General features: G+C 36.6%; 2 long non-coding RNA genes across 2 annotated transcripts in view; both read left to right on the top strand.

Annotated features, from left to right (window-relative positions):
* Positions 1-14,139, top strand: part of LOC105241779 — a 52,939-nt gene extending 38,800 nt beyond the window's left edge. The window contains exons 3-7 of the long non-coding RNA XR_004622024.1: positions 1,680-1,841; positions 4,711-4,798; positions 10,811-11,013; positions 12,036-12,105; positions 13,415-14,139. This is a non-coding gene — a long non-coding RNA (uncharacterized LOC105241779). The remainder of the gene's footprint in view (positions 1-1,679; positions 1,842-4,710; positions 4,799-10,810; positions 11,014-12,035; positions 12,106-13,414) is intronic.
* Positions 14,140-17,291: 3,152 nt separating this feature from the next.
* Positions 17,292-20,452, top strand: part of LOC117797141 — a 9,573-nt gene continuing 6,412 nt past the window's right edge. The window contains exon 1 of the long non-coding RNA XR_004622025.1: positions 17,292-18,399. This is a non-coding gene — a long non-coding RNA (uncharacterized LOC117797141). The remainder of the gene's footprint in view (positions 18,400-20,452) is intronic.

The raw sequence follows: 20,452 nt of genomic DNA, 5'->3' as shown, positions 1-20,452 counted from the left end.
TTCATGCTCTTTCTCAAATAAATAAATTAAATCTTAAAAAAATAGTCTTTGAAGGGTACGTGAAAAAATAATCTTTGGCTCAAGCAGAGGAGGGGAAGGGGACACTTACTATATGATGCTTATATCCAAAGTCTACAGCTTAGTGAAACTGAAAAGACATTTGCCAAATAACAAAGGGAGATGCTAATGGAACTTGTCTTTGCCAGCAAGCCACATGCTTTCCCTCACGTAACCAAAGCAAAACTTTGTCCTATGTGACCCAGAAAATCCCACTCTGAGAAATAAACTCAGAGTGGTCCTACTTTAGTAAAGCTCTGTTAAGCCTGCCCAAAGCTAACTCAAATTCCCATTGGAGAAATCGACACTCAACTCAGGCCTCTCTTGGTTCATGAGAACCATTGACCATTGAGGTCATACAAATATCAGTTTTATACTTCAAATTACAAAGCAGATGAGAAAATAATACACCATAAGCAAGAGTTAGTAGAAACAATAAATAGCAGAACTGGAAAAAGAATTTAAATAATTGGGACTTATCAAATTTAAAATACGAAATAACTATGATTAAAATTTAAACAAATAAAAGAGAATTGAAAATATGATTGAGGAGGGTGAGGCTAACATAGCTTATCTGGAATTGATTTTAGAGAACTAAATATGTTGTTCAGAAATAAAAATAATGCAAATTAAAAAAAACAGTATTGATAAGCAGTAAATTAGACACAAGTAGGACAAAACTAGTGAACTGGATCTTAGATGAAGAAATTCTCTAGAAACAGAGAAGAGATATGAAGTGGATTAACGTAGAAGAAAGGTTAAGAGACATAGTGGGCAGAATAAAAAGGCCAATGCTATGTCTTGTCAGTTACAGGAGAAGTGGGAAAAGCCAATGGTTAAATACATAAATGCTATTATCCAGAATCAATAGAAGATACAGAATATCCAGATTCAGGAAACATTATAAAACCTACAGTGAGATAAATATAAAATAATGGACACTTGGGCACATGTTTATGTATATCAAAATCAAAGAGATGTTTCACGCAAGTATTTATTTAAGAAGAAAAAGAAAAGACAAATCGTTACAAAGGAAAAACAATTAGGATGACATGAGTTTTAACACTAAAATATGTTACAAAAAGTGGAATAATATAATCAAAGTACTGAGAATAAAAATAACTCAGTCTCAATCCTATACCTAACTGAACTTTCAAAAAAGAAAAGTTTCAACTTTTAGTGTTTGTGGGCCCTGCTTCTGGGCTCCCAGGGCTCTATAGTTTAACTTTTGCCAAGATCAGAATGACTTAACCAGACTTCAAAGGATGGGATCCATTTCGGCCGGGGGCACACATTGTACATTGCTTCATTAGCAAATAACCTAAAAGAAACATTTCAGACTAAAGGTAACAATAAAAATCTCCTTAAGTTCCCATACCTCTGAAGCCTGTAACCTTGCAAGTACTAAAAGTATAGGATAAAGTTTGTAATTTTTGGACTGTCTTATGTCATGATGATTTGTAACTTTTGATGTAACAAGAAATGTGTAACCCTTCCGTCTCCGGGGCACCCTCTTCTTTGTGAAGAATATGTCTCCTGGCAGCTGTTCTAACTTGAGTTCAAATAAAACTCTTCCTTTCTCTTTAAAATTTCAAAAAGGCTTGTACATTTTGCATCTACAGTTTCACTTAATAATAAGGATGAAATAAACATATTTCCATAAAAATGTGAAGAGAGTTTGTTTCTACTAGACTCTTGCTGAAGGAACTTTCAAGATTGTACTTCAGGAAAAAGAGAAATCTGAAAGAACTGAGAGCAAGAAGGAATGGTAAACAAAAAACCTGGTAAATGTGGTTATTTCTAAATATTTTTGTATAAAATAATATTGTTGTACAACATAGGGGATAAAAACTAGAGAACTAAATTATTTGAATAGTAAGGCAAATTGGGAATTAAATCCCTTGCGTTGCCGAGCAGAAAACTGAAATTTTCATTAACTTTGGGCTTTAGGGAATATGTACATATTAAAAGTCAAGAAATTGCTGAAATAAAAGAAGTACCATATAGCATTTCTATTATGGAAGTAAAAAGGGGGAGTGGCGGAAGAATTTAAAAATCCAAAAGCAACGAAGCATTAAAAAAAGAGCATATGTAGAAAGAGAAGATTAAATTCATCAGGAATATAAACCATATATAAACTTAAATGTACCTAATATAGAAAATACAGAAATATATTTTCTTGAAATATAGAAAGCAAAAATTAACAGAACTACTGAGTTGATAAATCCACCAAGAGTAAGAGATTTATAAAACAAAATTCTCAGTAACTGATAGATTAATAAGGTAACAATATATAAGGATATAATAGATTTGAACTTTTTTTTTGCTTTTTTTCCCTCAGATAATAACTTATCTTGAACTTTCTTCAGTCTCTACCCAAATTGTACATCCTGAAAAGTGTTATCCAGCATATCCAGTCTTCTTTCCCTATTCCCATCATTCTTTATTCTCTATCCTAGGTTAATTTGTTTAATAGCTCTTTTATTAAATGACCATATGCCAGTATTTATTTGTATATGTTCTCTTCCCTTTATTCCCTATGTTCCATGTGCCTAGACCACAGCCTGTTACATTGTAGGTGTTTAATAAATATTTGTCAAATAAACGGACTCGAGGTCTTGGCAATGTTGTTCTCTCTACGGGTAAACTCCTACTTGTCTTCTTAGCGTTCAGCTTTCAGATTCCTCAAGAAGTCTTGGCTTGCTTTCCCAATCTACGTTAGATCCCTGTTTCATACTTCTATAACACTTTATAATGCCCTTTTGTAAATTCACTCAGTCATTCACTCAGCAATTATTTGAGCGCCAGCTATGTTCCAGTCCCTGGTTTAGACCTTAGGGATGTGGTAGTGAACACAACCGGCATCATCTCAGCTCTTGTGAAGTTTACATCTAGTGTGGTGGGGTTGGAGGGCAGACCAGAAGGAAACAGGTAAGTACATAGTACTTCATACAATTATAAGTAGCGTGAGGATAAATGAAGCAGGATGAGGGAGATGAGAGGCCCAAGAAAATAGTAGACGTGGCTCTTTTATATAGAGGACCAGGTAAATCTTCATGCATTAGATATTCTAGGAGATAATCTGTAAGTAAACAAAAGGTTAGCTCTGAGCATAAGCAGGGGAAACGTGACCAGGTCAGAGGAAACAGCAGTGGGAACGTCTTGAAGCAGTAATGTTTTTAAAGCGTTCTAGGAACAGCAATGAGCCCAGTGTGGCTGGAGCAGAATGAACAAGGAAAGGGTTAGTAAGAGATGAAATAAAAGAGAGACTTTTTTGGGACTTCTTTGACAAGTGATGTCATTTTAGTTTATAGAGTTCTCCATTGGATGGGGGTAGGGAAGGGAATGGGGAGACATTCATAGGAAAGCCAGATTATAAAGGTGCAGCCTCAAGAACAGCCGCGAGGTGGCGCCAAGCTGCTCAGGCCGCACCTGGATGTTCAGGGCGGGGAGCTGGGAGTCTAGGTGATTCCAGGGAACTCCCTCCCCACAGGGCTCGTGGGGCCGAAAACCCCCTTCTTCAAAGCCCAGAGCGGTTTGCTCCAACCCGAGGATCCCAGTCCCAGGGTCCGGGCCCTGGCCTTGGTGGTCCCCTTCTATTCCGGGTGCAGTTAGGTGGTCACAGCTCAAGGACTGGGGGCAACCTAGCCAACTTAGCAGGAGGTCACTTAGATCCTTTCTATGCTGCTGGGGGATCGAAGCAGGGGGGCCCCAAGCAGTCAGGTCCCCGCGCCAAAGCTCTGCAGCCAGAAGCTGTAACTGCAGCTGCTGAGGGCCATCTGGGCCACCTTCTGGAAGACCATGTGGACATTTTTTGTTGAGCCAGACTCGGCACTCCAGGTAGGCACTGCGCTTAGCTAAGGACTAAAGGATGAGGCTAAAACGTGCTATTTTAAGGACTTTGGCTTTCACTCTTAAGATACTACAGCCACAGGAGGGATTTTAGTTTGAATAGGCTCTCTTGTAGGGGGTAAAGTTAGAGGGGAAATTAGTTAGAAAGTAATTAAAAGAATGCAGAATCAGAAACGATGGTGTCTGGGATCTGAGTAGTAGTAGGAAAGGTAGTGACAAGCGGTCAAATCTGGCATGCATTTGGAAGACTTCGCCAGCAAGATATGACGAGAGATTGAATACAGGATATGAAAGAAAAAGCAGTCAATGATGAATCAGGGTTCTGCGCAAGTATGGGAAAAGATGAAACTTCACTTTACTGAGACTGGGAAGACTGTAGAGGAGCATAGGGAGGGAGGGGGGCTGTGTCCACGCAAAACACAGAGTTTGGACGTGTTGAAATATCGGACACACCAATGAAGAGTTTGTGTTGGAACCTGTACATAAAATTCTGGAATCAAGGGGAAAAGTCCAGGATGGAGATACAAATAGGGGAATTATCAGTATAGAGATGGAATTTAAAGCCATCTGCAGGAAGGGGGGAGAAAAAAACCCAAAACATGAAGTTGGATGACTCAGCTGTGGGTAATTCCAGCATTTAAGAACTGAGATAGGAGGAGGAAGCACTAGCCAGGGAGGAAAACCAAAAGAGAGCAGTGCTCAGAAGCCAAGTAAATGAGTGTTTTAAGAAGATGGGAAAAACATATTTTAGGGACCATATGAACAACTTTTGGAGAATTTTCACTTTTTTTTTTTTTTTAGAACTCTCAAAGGCAGCAGAGAAATAATATAATAGCTGGAAAGAGATAGAATGATCAACCTGCTTGATACTCCTGTTTTTGTGAAAATGGTAAGGCTCACATGCTGTGGTAACAGTTATGTCTATCCTGTTGACTACTTTTCACCTGGTACAATGATTGACCCAAAGTAGATAGGCGATTAAATATTTCTTGAGCAAATAAGTACCATTTCTGTTAAAATTATGATCCCCAAATTGTTATGGTTTAACAATAATTTCAATAGATGTTGCTTTTTCTTTTAAATTGGAACAAAAATACGCATTTTGACTTTGGTAGAAAAATGATTACAGATATGATCATATTACATCTACTCATCCGGTTCCCCAACTGACTGAATTATGCTAAGTAAGCACTACATATTTTTATTTCAGAAAAACTCTGCAGTATGACAAGTTAATTTGCTAAAAATATTAGGTGCAGTTAGCTTTAATTATCTATAGCAGAGTTTTTCAAATCGTGGAGAAAGGAAAGTAAATATATTTTTCTTCAGCAAAGTAGACTGATTTAAGTTCAGAGAGCATCGGGAAACCATTAAGTCTTTTTTTTCCCCTGTAAACATTTTTATTTTATTTATTTTTTATTGAAGTATAATAGACACATAACATCATATTGGTTTGTGGTGTATAGCATAATGATTTGATACTTGTATGGATTGGGAAATGATTGCCACAATAAGTCTAGTTATAATCCATCACCACACATAGTTACAGAATTTTTTTTCTTGTAATAAGAACTTTCAAGATCTGCTGTCTTAGAACTTAGAACTTTCAAATATGCAGTCCAGTATTGTTAACTATAGTCGCCATGCTTTACATTATTCCCCAAGACTTATTTATTTTATAACTGGAAGTTTGTATCCTTTGACCCCCTTCACCCATTTCACCAATCCCCTATTCCCTGACTGACAACTATTGATCTGTTTTCTTTATCTATGAGTTTGATTTTTTTTTTGTAGATTCCACATATAAGTGAGATCATATGATATTTGTCTTTTTCTGGTTTTATTTTACTTCACATAATGTCCTCGGAGTCCATCCATGTTGTCTCAAATGACAAGATTTCATTCTTTTTTGATGGCTGAATATTATTCTATTATATATAAAAAGAAAATGTGATATCTATATCCATGCATCCATTGATGGACATTTAGATTGTTTCTATATTGTAAATAATGCTGCAGTAAACATAGGGGTGCATATATCTTTTTGAGATAGTGTTTCATTTCCCTTGGTTAAATACCCAGAAGTGAAATTGCTGGATCATATGATAGGTCCTTTTTTGAATTTTTTGAGAAACTTCCACACTGTTTTCCATGGAGACAGCACTGATTTACAAACCCACCAACAGTGACAAGAGTTCTCTTTTTCCCACATCCTTGCTAACACGTTATTTCTTGTCTTTTTGATAATAGCCATTCTATTGGGTATGAAGTGATATCTTATTGTGGTTTTGATTTGTATTTCCCTGATGATTAATGATATTGAACATCTTTTCATGTGCCTTTGGGCCATTTGGATGTCTTCTTTGGAAGAATATCTGTTCAGTTTCTCTACCCATTTTTTAAATTGGATTGTTTATTATTATTTGCCTTTGGGCCATTTGGATGTCTTCTTTGGAAGAATATCTGTTCAGTTTCTCTACCCATTTTTTAAATTGGATTGTTTATTATTATTTGCTATTGAGTTGTATGAATTCCTCATGTATTTTGGATATTAATCCTTTACTGAATATGTGGTTTGAAAATAATTTCTCCAATTCAGTAGGTTGCCTTTTTATTTGAATAATGGTGTCCTTTGCTGTGCAGAAGCTTTTTAGTTTGGTGTAGCCCTATTTGTTTATTTTTGCTTTTATTACCTTTGCTTCTGGAGTCAGAGCCAAAGAATCATTAGCTAGACCAATGTTAAGGAGCTTATCATGCTGTTGTGATTACTGTAGCTTTGAACTATAGTTTGAAATTAGGAGGTGTGGTGCCTCTAGCCTTGTTCTTTCTCTAGGTTGTTCTGGCTATTCAGGGTCTTCTGTGGTTTCATACAACTTTCAGGACTGCTTTTTCTATTTTTCTGAAAAGTGCCATTGCATTTTGATAGGAATTGCATTGAATCTGTGGATTGCTTGGGATAGTGTGGACATTTTAACAATATTAATTATTCCAGTCCATGAGCATGTACTATCTTTCCATTTATTTGTGTCTATTAGACATTCCCCAATGTCTGATAGTTTTCAGTGTACTAGTCCTTCACTCCTTGGTTAAATTTATTCCTAGATAGTTTCTTCTTTTTTATGTAATTGTAAATGGAATTGTTTTCTTAATTTCTCTTAGAAATTTCTGTAGAAGTGCGTTTGATTTTGTGTATTGAATTTGTATCCTGCATCTTTACTGAANATGTACTATCTTTCCATTTATTTGTGTCTATTAGACATTCCCCAATGTCTGATAGTTTTCAGTGTACTAGTCCTTCACTCCTTGGTTAAATTTATTCCTAGATAGTTTCTTCTTTTTTATGTAATTGTAAATGGAATTGTTTTCTTAATTTCTCTTAGAAATTTCTGTAGAAGTGCGTTTGATTTTGTGTATTGAATTTGTATCCTGCATCTTTACTGAATTTTTTTTATTCGTTCTAATTGCTTCTGGTGGAGTCATTAGGGGTTTCTATGTATAGTGTCATGTAATCTGCAAGTAGTGACAGTTTTATTTCTTTTCCAGTTTGGAAGCCTTTTAATCCTTATTCTTGTCCAATGCTCTGTCTGGGACTTCCAATGTTATGTTGAATAAACGTGGAGAGTGACCATCTTTATCTTGTTCCTAATCTTAAATTGAAAATTTTCAGCTTTTCACCATTCGCTATGTTATGATGTTAGCTGAGGACCTGTCATATATAGACCTTATTATATTGAGGTACATTCCCTCTACAGCTGCTTTGTTGAGAGGTTTATCATAGATGGATGCTGAATTTTGTTAAATGCTCTTTCTGCATCTCTTGGGATGATATGATTTTTATCCTTCATTTTGTTAATGTGGTGAATCACATTGATTTGTACATGTTAAACCACCCTTGCATCCCTTGAATATATTCCACTTGATCATGGTGTATGATCCTTTTAATGTATTGTTGAATTTGGCTTGCTAATATTTTGTTGAGAAATTTTGCATGAACAATATTACTAATGCAACCAAAATTAGAGAAAAATACTTTTCTCATGCATACATGAATCATTTATGAAAACTGACTATGAATACTACATAAAACAAATTTCAATGCATTTCAAGAAATGAATTCCAAACAATCAGTTATCACTGATCACAAATCATCTCACTTATAAATAAAAGACAAAAAAACTAAAGTATAAATACATTTCTAAATAAATTATAATGTGAACTATGAAATACTCAGAACTGAATGATACAAAAGTACAAATAAAGTTGTAGCATGCATCTACTAAAGCCCTCAATGAATGTATAATAAATTTTAAAAGGGTAAAAACAAGGAACTAAACATCCAAAAAGTGAATACTGTTTCTGAAGAAACAAAAGAGAAAACAATAATGATAAGATCAGAAACTCATAAAATATAAATGTAGAATAGAAAGAATCAACAAAGACAAATACTGAGGGTTAGAAAAGACTAACAAAATAGACAAACCTAAGGCAAAATTGATCCCCAAAAGAAGTAACAAATAAATAAATATTGTTATTGTACAAGTGATCATAACAGATATAGCAGATATTAAAAACAAGAAAAAACTATAAGTAACTTTATGTCAGCAAATTTGAAAACAGATAGAATTGGCATTTTCCCATAAAAACTAAAATTTATCATCGCTAATTCAAGAAAAATGCAAAACTGTGCAATTCTGTGACAATTAAGGAAATTGTATCAGTGGATTAAAGTCTGCTTACTAAGTCCACTCACTCCAGATGATTCTAATTTTATACAGACTCTTCCAGAGATAAGTAAAGTGAAATACTTTACAACTCATTTTATGATGCTAGTTATAACCTTGCAAAATCATATGTGAATTTGTATAAAAATTAAAGGTTATAGGTAAATGTTATTTACAATAATAAATAGAAATGTATTTTATAAAAATGTTGGTAATCTGAATCATGTAACATGTATCTGAAAAAATACTGATAACACATTATTGTGGAATGATTTTCTTCAGTAGTACAAGAATATTCTAACATGAAATTCCAAGTTATTTATATTTATATAAAAATGGTGATGTAATACTTAAAATGTATAAAAATGAAAGATATATTTTTTTCCTTACCATCACAGTGGTTCTAGCCAGCATATTAGGGGGGAAAAAAGACAAACAGACCTTATTCAAACACAATATGAGTATTACATAGTAAGCCCAGCAGAATATTTGAACTTGACAAAAATTTAAGATATTTGCACATATGAGATCTACATATACATACATACACACACAACCATATATACATACACACCCACCAACTATGTTCATATATTCCAGCAATAAACTTTTAGGAAATGTAGTTTTAAAAAGTATTTAAAATATCAACTACATAAAAAATTAATTGGAATGCACTTAACCAAAGTTGTGAATGATCTTTATGGAGGAAATGCAAAATTCTATTATAAAAAGATGTAAATGAATAAAAGTTATACCATAATCATGGATAGAAATACTATAGCAAAGCCATCAGTTTTCCATCAATTGATCTATCTTTTAACAATTAAAATCAAAATTATGTCAAACAGAATCCTGAAAACATCTTTAATTTCTATAAGACAATATGGGAACAACAAAAACCAAATAGAAAAATGGGCAATGTATAGAATAAGAAGCGAAAATGGGCAAAAATAAAAGAAAAGAGTTCAATATCACCAATAATTAAGGAACTATAAGTTGTAGTCACAATGACATACCATTTCATGCCCATCATGTTAACAATTAGTAAAAATTGAAGTAGGATGATAGTATGTGGTCCACAAAGATGGAGAAGCAGTTAGAATTCTTACATATTCCTTGGTTAGTATAAATTAGTTGAGTTGCCTTGGAGAACAATCTAGCTATATCCAGGGAGTTGGTATCATGTGTACCCCACTATTAAGCAGTGCTACTAACGGGAATATGTACAGAGTGCTTATGTGAAAATTGTTTTGCAATAGCAACAAATTAAAAACAATCAAGTGTAAATATTCATAAACTGGAGAATGAGTAACTTTTAGGATACTCATGTAATTGAATATTATATAGCATCAACGTATAAATGAAGGAAAGATACATATATCAATATTGATAAATCTTTCCAATAGAATATGGAAAATCTTTCCAATAGAATATGAATGAAAATAAATCTATGAGTTGCGATTCCATTTATAGAAAATCTTAAAATAGGTGGAACAACATTACATATTGTTCAAGGATATATCCATATTAAATAAGTATATAAAGAAATGCATGAAAATTATAGACAGGGAGTTGAATACACACAGATGTAAGGAGAGAAGGGAAAGCCATCAGGGAGGGGTAATGGGGGGGCTTCAACTGTACTGGTAATGTTTTATTGCCTAAGTGGTGTGGTGAGTATATGAATGCTTATTTTATTAGTCTCTATACCATTTTTATATGTCTTAAGTGTGTGCTAATGCATGTTTATATTATAGGAAAAATGTGTACAGGAGAGAGGAATAATGTGAAAAAAAGGGAAGGGAGGTTGGAGAGAGGTCACAAAGGGGAAGGAGGAGGGTACAGAGCTGGGAAGAGCACCGGCTTCATACTTCTGCACAGATTCTGGTGGCAGTGAGACTTGGGTTTGAATCCCAGCTGAAACATGCAGTAGCAGTGTGATCTTGGGCAATTCACTGGACCTTTCTAAGCCTCACATTCTCATCTGTAAAGTAGGGGAATTACAATATGTACCTCATCAGCTTTCTGTAGTGATGAAATAAATACAAGTAAAGCATTTAGCAGAGTTCCTATTAGATATTAAGCACGCAGTAAATCTTGGCAACTATTATTTTTTATTTTTTAAACCACCACTCAAATAATATCTCCTTCCTTCAGCAATATCTTCTTCCATTTGGCAGGTAAAGCACAGTCTGTAAAGTATTTTGATAGTTACCCGATCCATATGGCATCTGGAAACATAGGCAGAAAAGTATCGTGGAAATGAAGTGACTTGTCCAAAGTCTCTTTTATGAACTGAACCTTGAACTCACTCTCCACGTTCCCAAACCAGTGTTCTTTCCAGTCCTTCATAGCGGTCACCTTTATAGGTGATGATTTCCAGGTGGGTAGAGTCTATTTCTTATTCTGTTTTGCTTTGTATTCGGCTATTGCAATTCCCTTAGAACTCTGCAGAGCGCGTACCTCACCAAAATAGAAATGATTGATGAAAATAGCATTAAACATTTTATCACGGTGGATTTTGAATGTTCCTCAATTCCCAGTGCTTACTAAGAGTTTTAGAGCAAGAGTGAAAACAGGGCAAAACCGTGCAACACTTGTTTGAGGCAAAAGGTTGTGTTATCAGTAGCAGGTAAGGTAAAGAAAGGGCGGGCTCAATAAACTTCAGGGTTACATACGTATATTTTTATGTCTATTTCTCCCATCTGTGGGGTTTATCTGCTCTTTTAAGTCAGCAAAAATATGTTTGGGAAATATTAGAAGTGAATCAGAGATGTAAGGCAAAGATTAAAATATTGATTTGGGCACTGAGAAGGAAGCTGGCCACAGTGTGAAACACAAGGACAAGGCCCATTACACTTTGAACTGATACAAAAGGCTGCTTTGCCAGTGAAGGAGGAAGGAAAAGACCAGAGCTTCTGGGTATTGCAGAAAATCTCTCACAGAGGAAACAGCCCTCACACAGCCCGACATGAGACCCAGATGCAGGCTGATGTGTGCTTTCTTCAGTGACTCATTTGTTATTGCAGAAAAAAATGGCTTCCAAAACAACACCCAAATAGCCACATGTGATGACAAAACCTGAGAAACAGGGGCAGGCAGACGACTTGAAAGATGAATTACTGTCCCTAAGGCAGCCAACCAAAATGTTCTTTAAATGACAGTGATGGAGATTAAGAGGCTGTGGAGCCAGGGCACAAGCAAGGACAAGAACCAATTCACCCTATGGATGGTTTTCCACATAATAGAGTAGAATCTATATGCAGATGTCTTCTCAGCACCCAAAATGGGAGTGATACTTAGCAATTTCTTTACTTCAGAAAGAGTATTATTAAAATAGAGTATAAACAAATCATTAAATATATGTTGAAAAATTATTGGTATTTTTCCATTTTATTTTCATAGATGGTGCTACTGCTAATGGCGACATATAAATGCAGATAACTGAAAAATTTGTAACCAAAAATTTTTAAAGGTAATACACATACCGCATACTGTGAATGAACACAAAAATATTATAATTGTTCAGACTCTAGTCTTCTCTAAAGAATTTCACATATCATTGGCACAGTAATTGGGGTTTCTTATAGACATGATTAAAAATTTAGGGATTTCAGCCTAGAAAAATATTTTTGTTGTACAGAGATTTCTGTTTTAACGGCATATTTTGAAATGGGATTTGACTGGCGTGAGAAATAGCTGCTATAAAGTCATACACTGAATCCAAACACTGAAGAAGAGAATATAATTCTCCCATGTTGAGTAGGAGCAATCATTCATTTTACTTTGCTTTTCACTGTGAAGGGCTCAAATCTCAACTGAATGAGAACTTCCTGTTTGATAGGGAACCAGGGCTCTTCCGCCATATTAAATGCCTGGTTCCTGAGGGAGATATCTATCTTCTCTGCTTCAGAAATCAGCTGACATCTGTAAGTGGGTCTAGACCTGCTGGCTGGTTCCCAAAGCTTTCATTCATTTTTCACTAAGGAAATGTAATATTAATGTAATTTCAGGCTACATGAAACGAGTGAAATAGAGTACTATTATTGAAATAGAGTGCGTATTATTGGCGTTTCTGTTTGGTGATATTTCTTTGCCCTAACTTTAACCTCATCTTCTTACTGCTACTCAACAAGATCCAGCACTGTGAGAAGGAAGTGTGAATCACCTACCTCCACATTGAAAATATGGAGCTGTTCTTTATGTAATGAAAAAAGTATTGTGGGGAGAATTTTTCTTAGCTAACTGGTAAGGAGCTTGAGTTTCAGAATGGTAAAGAGGCTTGCCCATGTGGAAGTTTTGGAAAATATATTTAATGAAGGAAAATTATTCATAATTCTACCACATTAAACTGGCTTTCATTAGCATCTTGGACATTTTTTTCAAATTGGGAAATGGCCTCTTGTATTTAACAATAATCTGCGTTTTAATTGAGCTAATAATAAATATTTCTTATTGTTCTTCACAAACATGACTTTAATGGTTTCATAGTGTTCCACTTTATAGATTAACGGTGATTTACCAAATGAGTCACTTTTCGTTGTAAATTTAGCTTTCTTCCCTCATTCTACTTTGCAGTAGTAACTGTCTTTTTACCGAAATCTTCTTGAACATGTCTGAAAAAATTTTCTTTGGTTTCCTTAGGATAAATTTTTGAAGTGAGATGACTAGATAAGAGGGTACAAACATTTCTAAATATCATCAATACACATTTTGAAACTCTACTGATTTGAAATATTTTTATTACTGTATTTATTCATGTATTTTTTTGTTTCTTTCAGCAGAAATGAGGTCTTTTGATGTACAAGATACTGTGCTCCATTCTAGGAATACATCCCTGAATATGATACTATCTCTTACATCTAGGAGTTCACATTCTACTGGGAGAGACATAAAAGTAAATAGCCAATTACAATTCAGAAAGATAGCAGCAATGTTAGGGTATCATTACCCATGAGAGCAAGTAGGTATATATAAATAGTTTTAGGCCCAGTGTTACAAAATCATGAGAAACAGCCTTCATGTGAGGGGAATTATGATCCTCAGGGAAAGGCAGGTTTTGATTAAAGAGATTAAGAAAACAGAAGTTTTTCTGATAATAAATTATGAATTCCAGTGGGCCCAGTGAAAGAGTTTCAAGATTTGAGGAAAAACAGAAGAAAGGGAGAGATGGTGCAGCCTTTTTTGTATAGAGAAGGAGCGATGAGGGTGACTTGAGAGTCTGTGGGTTTTTGTGTAGCAAGATAAAGAGGATCAAGGGGTACAAAGAGATTAGTTCCAGTGGTGAGCATACTGTGATCGTTACGCTTCTGCGGAAGGACTCCCTGCATCTCTGAGGAGAAGGCAGTTTCTTTAAAGCGCATTAAATATCAGAAAAACAAGAATATTTCATGAAAATTTAAAAATTAAAATATTCTTTCCTTTAGGATTCTCTCATCAGTATGACCCCTCTTCCTATGGTGTATTATCTAATTTTTCTGCATTTGGAGGCACCTTGTTGCTCTGGGTTTAAAAGAGAAAGATGCTGGCTGAGCCTCAGACTCTTGATTTTGGCTGGGGTCATGATCTCAGGATCATGGGATCAGTCCCCGTGTCGGGCTCTGTGCTCAAGGAGGAGTCTGCTGGAGATTCTGTCTCTCCTTCTCCCTTTGCCCCGCCCCCCGCACCCGTGTTGCACTCTCTCCTTCTCTGTCTCAAAATAAATAAGTGAGTCTTTAAAAAAACTGAAAGAGAAAAGTTGTTCAGTGGGAGGAGAAGCCTCCGCTTCACTTTCACTCTGGGACCCTTGTTCTACCAGAATTGTATAGCGCAAAGATGCCTCCCTCTGATGAAGCCCAGACCTGCCCATTTTTCACTCTAGCTATCATAAACACAAACAGAGGCAACAGTGGCATGACTGAAGTCCCCGGATGGGATCAACTGTGGTCTGTGGCTAAGGAAGGGCAGAGTTTGGCTTATAAAAATATCCAAGAAGTGAGCAAGATTCATACTGATGTAACTGTGTTGTTAATAAAAATTTTTGNAGAGTTTGGCTTATAAAAATATCCAAGAAGTGAGCAAGATTCATACTGATGTAACTGTGTTGTTAATAAAAAATTTTTTTNTCTAGCTATCATAAACACAAACAGAGGCAACAGTGGCATGACTGAAGTCCCCGGATGGGATCAACTGTGGTCTGTGGCTAAGGAAGGGCAGAGTTTGGCTTATAAAAATATCCAAGAAGTGAGCAAGATTCATACTGATGTAACTGTGTTGTTAATAAAAATTTTTGTTTCGGTAATGAACTTTTTTATACAATTATCAATATACCATCAAAGTTAGGAAAGGGGTACCAAGAGATGTCCAATGAATCATCTTAATGTCAAACATCGTTTTCCCTGTCCCCATTATATAATAATAGCTCTACGTCCTCCTCAGGATTGGGGTCAATTTTCGACGTCAGGATGTTACCATTCCTCGTATGTTGCCCCCTTGACTGCTGGACTCTTGCTGCCCATGGTAGAAATGTTCCCTTTGGTGAGTCAGGTCCTTCATGGCTGTAGAACATAGAGTTGTGAGGATCAGAGTCCAAATTTTTTAAGTAGGCCACAGAAAGCGAGGCTAAGCAGGGTCCCTCCAGCCTCCACCTCTTGGATCCTGGACCTTTGTATTATACCTAATGGTAAAAAAAGAACCAAACCAAACCAAAACCAAAACAGTTCTTGATTCAGGATACATGCTGTATTTTGGAGGGTATTTCATTATGTTTGCATGGTATCTTCAAGCTGGACCCTCAGCTGTGCCTTTGAAAGGCCATTGCATTACTGTCAGGTGATGTGGCAAGTTATGGGACAAGTTGACCTCATATTCGTATGCCCAGTGTGGACCTTTTCTTCTGTAAAGTGATTACTTGATCAGTGTTAGATGGGATAGAATATCAGATCAAACACTCTCTAAGCCCTGAGACAGTGGAGCTGCCTCAGTGACTATATGGTAACGAATCACTCTCTCTTCCAAAGTGGAAGACATCCAGTGTAATCAAATGGACATGGAAGGGCTATTGACCTACCGGAGAGATGGTGCCATTTTGGGAATTCTGTGTTGGTCTCTCCAGATGGCAGATTGGACATTTAGCAGTGGCAGCACGTATACACTTCTTGGTGAGTGGAAGTTCATGTTTTGGGGTCCAAGTATATATCCTCCAACCCTACTCTNAATGAGGAAAATTATTCATAATTCTACCACATTAAACTGGCTTTCATTAGCATCTTGGACATTTTTTTCAAATTGGGAAATGGCCTCTTGTATTTAACAATAATCTGCGTTTTAATTGAGCTAATAATAAATATTTCTTATTGTTCTTCACAAACATGACTTTAATGGTTTCATAGTGTTCCACTTTATAGATTAACGGTGATTTACCAAATGAGTCACTTTTCGTTGTAAATTTAGCTTTCTTCCCTCATTCTACTTTGCAGTAGTAACTGTCTTTTTACCGAAATCTTCTTGAACATGTCTGAAAAAATTTTCTTTGGTTTCCTTAGGATAAATTTTTGAAGTGAGATGACTAGATAAGAGGGTACAAACATTTCTAAATATCATCAATACACATTTTGAAACTCTACTGATTTGAAATATTTTTATTACTGTATTTATTCATGTATTTTTTTGTTTCTTTCAGCAGAAATGAGGTCTTTTGATGTACAAGATACTGTGCTCCATTCTAGGAATACATCCCTGAATATGATACTATCTCTTACATCTAGGAGTTCACATTCTACTGGGAGAGACATAAAAGTAAATAGCCAATTACAATTCAGAAAGATAGCAGCAATGTTAGGGTATCATTACCCATGAGAGCAAGTAGGTATATATAAATAGTTTTAGGCCCAGTGTTACAAAATCATGAGAAACAGCCTTCATGTGAGGGGAATTATGATCCTCAGGGAAAGGCAGGTTTTGATTAAAGAGATTAAGAAAACAGAAGTTTTTCTGATAATAAATTATGAATTCCAGTGGGCCCAGTGAAAGAGTTTCAAGATTTGAGGAAAAACAGAAGAAAGGGAGAGATGGTGCAGCCTTTTTTGTATAGAGAAGGAGCGATGAGGGTGACTTGAGAGTCTGTGGGTTTTTGTGTAGCAAGATAAAGAGGATCAAGGGGTACAAAGAGATTAGTTCCAGTGGTGAGCATACTGTGATCGTTACGCTTCTGCGGAAGGACTCCCTGCATCTCTGAGGAGAAGGCAGTTTCTTTAAAGCGCATTAAATATCAGAAAAACAAGAATATTTCATGAAAATTTAAAAATTAAAATATTCTTTCCTTTAGGATTCTCTCATCAGTATGACCCCTCTTCCTATGGTGTATTATCTAATTTTTCTGCATTTGGAGGCACCTTGTTGCTCTGGGTTTAAAAGAGAAAGATGCTGGCTGAGCCTCAGACTCTTGATTTTGGCTGGGGTCATGATCTCAGGATCATGGGATCAGTCCCCGTGTCGGGCTCTGTGCTCAAGGAGGAGTCTGCTGGAGATTCTGTCTCTCCTTCTCCCTTTGCCCCGCCCCCCGCACCCGTGTTGCACTCTCTCCTTCTCTGTCTCAAAATAAATAAGTGAGTCTTTAAAAAAACTGAAAGAGAAAAGTTGTTCAGTGGGAGGAGAAGCCTCCGCTTCACTTTCACTCTGGGACCCTTGTTCTACCAGAATTGTATAGCGCAAAGATGCCTCCCTCTGATGAAGCCCAGACCTGCCCATTTTTCACTCTAGCTATCATAAACACAAACAGAGGCAACAGTGGCATGACTGAAGTCCCCGGATGGGATCAACTGTGGTCTGTGGCTAAGGAAGGGCAGAGTTTGGCTTATAAAAATATCCAAGAAGTGAGCAAGATTCATACTGATGTAACTGTGTTGTTAATAAAAATTTTTGTTTCGGTAATGAACTTTTTTATACAATTATCAATATACCATCAAAGTTAGGAAAGGGGTACCAAGAGATGTCCAATGAATCATCTTAATGTCAAACATCGTTTTCCCTGTCCCCATTATATAATAATAGCTCTACGTCCTCCTCAGGATTGGGGTCAATTTTCGACGTCAGGATGTTACCATTCCTCGTATGTTGCCCCCTTGACTGCTGGACTCTTGCTGCCCATGGTAGAAATGTTCCCTTTGGTGAGTCATGTCCTTCATGGCTGTAGAACACAAAGTTGTGAGGATCGGAGTCCAAATTTTTTAAGTAGGCCACAGAAAGCGAGGCTAAGCAGGGTCCCTCCAGCCTCCACCTCTTGGATCCTGGACCTTTGTATTATACCTAATGGTAAAAAAAGAACCAAACCAAACCAAAACCAAAACAGTTCTTGATTCAGGATACATGCTGTATTTTGGAGGGTATTTCATTATGTTTGCATGGTATCTTCAAGCTGGACCCTCAGCTGTGCCTTTGAAAGGCCATTGCATTACTGTCAGGTGATGTGGCAAGTTATGGGACAAGTTGACCTCATATTCGTATGCCCAGTGTGGACCTTTTCTTCTGTAAAGTGATTACTTGATCAGTGTTAGATGGGATAGAATATCAGATCAAACACTCTCTAAGCCCTGAGACAGTGGAGCTGCCTCAGTGACTATATGGTAACGAATCACTCTCTCTTCCAAAGTGGAAGACATCCAGTGTAATCAAATGGACATGGAAGGGCTATTGACCTACCGGAGAGATGGTGCCATTTTGGGAATTCTGTGTTGGTCTCTCCAGATGGTATATTGGACATTTAGCAGTGGCAGCACGTATACACTTCTTGGTGAGTGGAAGTTCATGTTTTGGGGTCCAAGTATATATCCTCCAACCCTACTCTCATGATTATTCCATTGATATTCATTCATAAGTATTAGAATGGATGATGCCAGAGGTTAACTAACATCAGATATTTGAATCATTATGTCCACTTGGTTATTTAGTGGTTTTTCTGGTGGCAGATGTTCTCTGGAGNTCATGATTATTCCATTGATATTCATTCATAAGTATTAGAATGGATGATGCCAGAGGTTAACTAACATCAGATGTTTGAATCATTATGTCCACTTGGTTATTTAGTGGTTTTTCTGGTGGCAGATGTTCTCTGGAGGGAATTACCTATGACACAAAGATCTTCACGCCTTGCACACTCTCATTGCTTATTCACGTGCTTCTTGTCTCCAGTCTTTGAATTTTTTTTTTCTTCCAGGCCTCTGACTAAAAAGCCAAGCTATTCTCTATTGTCCATAAATCCATATATATATTCTTATCTCAGGCCACTTTTCTATACACAAAATCGATGACCAGATGCACTGCCCAAAGCATTGCCCTTTGGGAGAATTGCCCCCACTCCTGTCTTTCGGGGACACAACTGAGTAGGACTATAGTGTGGCAGTACTTAATTTTTGGCAGTACTTAATTTTTGGCTTATAGAATCATTTGTGAGCCAACCTTGCCCTTTTCCCTTCTCCATCAGTTGTGAACTGAGGGAGAGAAGCCATGGATACAATAGATGACATAGGGGTTACTGCAGTTTACTTGTGCTCTCTGGTCCCAGTATGCCTAATTCCTTTTGTACCATTTCCATTTTATGATGGGTTACTACTGCCCTGCCCAACCATATGACTCAGTAGGCCTGAAAAAATTCAATGAATACAGTTCTGGCTGCTTGATCTGTCTACCAGGATCCAATAGTATAGCAGTAATGGTTTATTCAATGGTGTATAATTTCTGTTGAAGACGGCATGGTCTTGCTCAAGAACCCTTGAGGACTTAGTTGTGATTCTGCCATTTATTTCCATAAATTCTTTGCAAAATTTTTCACTTCCAGCATTTATAAGACCATAGGGTCTTCTCATTAATATGGTTCATCAGAAAAGTTTGCTCACATTACAGTTTGGACCTATTGCAGAGTATCTCCTTGCTTTGGGCCCCATTAAAAGTGAGCAGCCTTCCATGTCACTTGGTAAATGTGTTAGAGCCATATTCCCCAGTGTAAATTATGCTGCCTTCACTATGTGAAGAGGCCTACCAGGTCTTCTGGTGGTGGAAGATATCAAATGAGATAATTTGAACTTTACTTTGAGAAGGGAGGTTATGGTATGCCCCTGATGATGGGCCATTAAATATTCATTGATGAGATTGGCATCTGAATCTTTGTAAAATTTATCTTTTACCCTGTGGAGTGCATTTATGTTACCAAGGCCTCCAGGATACCTCATTTATTATTCTTCTTTTCTGATTAAAATGATGTCAGTGTGATGTTCTGGAGAAGGTCCAAGATAGGTGGTCTAGGTAACTTTGGACTATTTAATGACAGAGGATAGGAGCATTAACATAGCTTTGGGACAAGACTTCTAATGTATACTGTTGTTTTTTCCATTGAATATGGGAACTCTGGTTTTCTTTCCTGGTAACTTTGGAAAATAAAGCATATAGAAAAACAAATGCCTCATCTTATACTCATAAGGCTGTGTCAGTCTGCTTTAACACAGATACCACATCTGTACAACAGCTGTAGTTGAGGTTACAGTTTGTTTGAGTTTGCAGTAGCTGGCTGGCTCTCACCCTCTGGGATCCATCTGGGTATTGTAGAGGCAAAGAATGGTGAATTAGATGTGATGACCATAGGGCACACCATCCCAGTATCCCTTAAGTGTTTAAGAATGGTGTTAATTTCTGCCATTTCTTCTGAGATATAATATTGTGTTTGATTTAGTACCTTGGCCAAGGGGTGAGCTTTCAGTGGTTTCCACTTGACTTTCCTGCTAACTCTCCCTGTTCAGAGTAAGAACCCAATGTGGGAATTTTGCCAATGATTAAGTGTTTTCATTGCAAAC

The sequence above is a fragment of the Ailuropoda melanoleuca genome, chromosome 19 (genome assembly GCF_002007445.2).
Source record: "Ailuropoda melanoleuca isolate Jingjing chromosome 19, ASM200744v2, whole genome shotgun sequence".
NCBI lineage: Eukaryota > Metazoa > Chordata > Mammalia > Carnivora > Ursidae > Ailuropoda > Ailuropoda melanoleuca.
Note: the sequence above shows the minus strand (reverse complement) of the source record. Positions and strands in the feature narration are given on the sequence as shown.